Source organism: Cervus elaphus, chromosome 32 (assembly GCF_910594005.1).
Source record: "Cervus elaphus chromosome 32, mCerEla1.1, whole genome shotgun sequence".
NCBI classification, from domain to species: Eukaryota; Metazoa; Chordata; class Mammalia; order Artiodactyla; family Cervidae; genus Cervus; species Cervus elaphus.
The window spans coordinates 39,242,440-39,245,585 of record NC_057846.1 but is presented as its reverse complement, the minus strand read 5'-3'; the positions used below and the strand labels follow the sequence as shown (position 1 = coordinate 39,245,585).

General features: G+C 44.6%; 1 pseudogene; it reads right to left on the bottom strand.

Moving 5' to 3' along the window:
* Positions 1-1,047: 1,047 nt before the first annotated feature.
* On the bottom strand, positions 1,048-2,568 carry LOC122687900 (annotated as a pseudogene).
* Positions 2,569-3,146: the final 578 nt, after the last annotated feature.

Sequence of the window (3,146 nt, the reverse complement as noted above, 5' to 3'; positions counted from 1 at the left end):
GCAGCCAAATAAATAAATTTAAAAATATTAAAATGCAGATTCTGATTCAGCCGGTCAGGAGCGTGCCTGGGATCTGCCTTCCTGACCCTCCAACCAGGTGGTGGTCTGAGGATCTCACTTCGAGCAGAGATCTTACAGTGTCTCCTTGGAACATGCCCTTCCTTTCTATGTCCAGGATATTTCCAAATACGCTGAGGCTCAGAGAAGAGAACCGGGCTCTGGGTTCATTAGGAAGATGGCTGTAGGACTAGTATTAGGTTTACATCCTTCAAATCCAGACGCTTCGAAGATGCCTCCAGCCCGTGGGAGAGCCCAGACCTTGTTTTACACCTTCCGGGCTGGTTGTTTAAGGTCTCCTGCCCCTAAATGGACAGATGGCTTGGCCTCAGTGCAACTGCGTACAGCGCACGTCGGAGTCGTCTGAACCGGCTACCAGCACCTTTCCCGACCCGCGTGGAGGGATCTAATGGCCATGCACAGGGCCCTCTGGCCCCTGCCTAATTGGCTGAGATGCAAAAGCTAATGTAGGTTGAGAGACCAATTAACTGAGCTTGTTTCTCCCTCCGCCGCATCTGCACATCAATTATGCTAAACAACACACTGTATTAAGATGTTTCCCTGTCGCTAGCATTTGCTGTGGGACGTTCAGAGCAGGGCAGAGAGAGACCGCCTCTCACAACCTGCCTGAGGGATTGTTCTCTCTGTCAGCACAGACGGCTGGCAACAGGGAGTCCAGGCTTCAAACTGGGAAACCCACGACGCAGGGACACATCTGACACTAACTGGTTACCTTCTCTGGGCCTCAGTCTCTATAGGTTATGGGGGCGACGGTTCAAGAAGCCAGCAAACAGGTTGGGCGAGGGATGCTGATAACCCTTGCATGTCACCTGCTGATTCCACTAAGAATCAGAAATCCCAAGGCTTCTGGATGCTCAAAGGATACTTTCCCTAAAACTTGAAAAAAAAAAAAATCCAAAACCGAACTATTGGGAGGGGGAACATCATTGTATTTTCTGCTACAGGTTGAGCCATTTGTTTGTTTTGCTTTCATATAGTTTTATTTTGCCAAATGCAGTTGGCGGACTGGGTTCCTGCATCTTCACCCACAGTGGGGGCATCTCCACCCTCCGTGTTTCTGGAATAAATTACTTGAGCTCTGTGCTTTGAAAGCAGTGTACTAAGTCCGTTACTAAGGAGTTCCTGAAGGGCTGCCTTGGCCGGGGAACCAGGATTTCTCATTCTCTCAGAGACGACAGCTGGAGTTATATGCTTAGAGTTGGGAACTTCTTTCCAGAGTTTCATATGTTGCTTTGTCAAAGAAGACTAGGTTGTTGAGCTCGTTTCCAACTCTGCCTCTGGAACACTTCTTTTTAGGCTTGCCCCGGGATTTGTTCACTGGATCTTTGTCTTGCTTGGCTGACTTTCTGGCATCTTTCTTCTTCTTGTTCTCCTCAGGTGGCAGAATGAAGTTGGGAGGGCGGCTGCTACCGCTGTCACCTCACTGAGATGTCAGACAGAAAAAAAGCTGTTTCTTTTAAAAGCATATTTTTAATTTAACTGCACCAGGTCTTAGCTGCAGCATGTAAGATCTAGTTCCTTGACCAGGAATCGAACCCAGTTCCCTGGCATTGTGAGTGTGGAGCCTTAGCCACCGGACCCCCGGGGAAGTCCCTGGGTAGAGCTGCTTTTGTGTTCCATTGGCCCCTCCTTTGAAGTTTCTCTCTGAGAATGTATTTCTTGATCTTTTACAACACCACTTTGGTTTCTAAGATGCCCAGTTCATTTTGAGGAAGCTTACCAACTTGAAGACACGATGCAGTCTACAGTTGAGTTGGGAAGGCTGGACTAATTCAACATCTACTCATTTACTCAATCATTCATTAAATATTTGTTAATTACCCAGTATACTTCAGGCAATCTGCTGGGCTAGAAGCCTTTTTTTAAACTCTAAGTTTATTTCTAGATAGACAGGTGGGTAGACAAATGAGTAATAGTAATTCTGGGTAAGATGTACTATTTTATCTATGACGGTACAGATGCTAAAGGGGGCCTGATATGTATAAAAAACACAGAACAATAAAATTATGTCTGTGCATTAGAGCATTAAACTATAATGTTATCCTTAGAGTGTTATGCCCCCTTCCTCGTGATGCTTATTTCAAAAACCTGCCACTCTCCTTAACTTTTTGGAACTTTAAGAGAAAATGAGGCATAAGCTCCCTCAGTTTCCAGCATCCAGAAGCTATTTATGTTTGCATGTATTCTCATATCCATATTTCTGGTCTTGCAGGAAGAGATGTCGTTTCTTGCATTAAGGCCATTCCCTCTTTAAGATCTAGCCCCCTGACTGGCTCTACCAGCAGTCCCCACCTTTTTTTGCACCAGGGACCCGTTTTGTGGAAGACAATTTTCCATTGCCTGAGGGTGGGGGGTGGTTTGGGGGTGATTCACGTGCATTACATTTATTTCTATTACTCTTATTATTGTCTCAGATCATCACGCATTGGATCCCAGAGGTTAGGGGACCCCGATCTAGACCTTACTGCATCTCCCTCCCAAGTTGCCCATTTTGTCCCCACTGGTCCTTTCTGCACAGACCAAGTCTGTGGTCCCTCTTAGAAATAAAGTCCTCCCTTGACCCTACATTGTACTATCTACTTAGCACTTAGGTTTGGAAGAGCAAATAGTTTTTTTTTTACCATGTGTGTCATCTACAGTCTAATTGGGAATGACTCTCCTTAACTCCCAAGCCTAGAATTCCTCCTTTGCTTGTTTTCTGTTATTTCTACTTTCTGCTCACTTGTTCTTCAAACATCTGAAGTCTATGTTTGACTTCATCTTTTCTGATCATGGCCTGATATTTTATTTTATTTTTTAATTAATTAATTACATTGGAGAATTATTACTTTACAATATTGTGATGGCCTGGTATGTTATTTTAATGGCTGTTCAATTCTATGACTTGTCTCACTTTGCTTCTTCCTAGATCTCTACTGCTTCACTGACCAGCCTTCTTCTGTCATCTGTGGAGTCTTAATTCTCTGCAAGTGCCTTTTCATGTTGTTTTCTATGACTGCTTCTTCCTTGGATTCTTCTCATTTCACACCATCTCTGGGTGATACCTTCTTATCACCTGCTGTCACTTA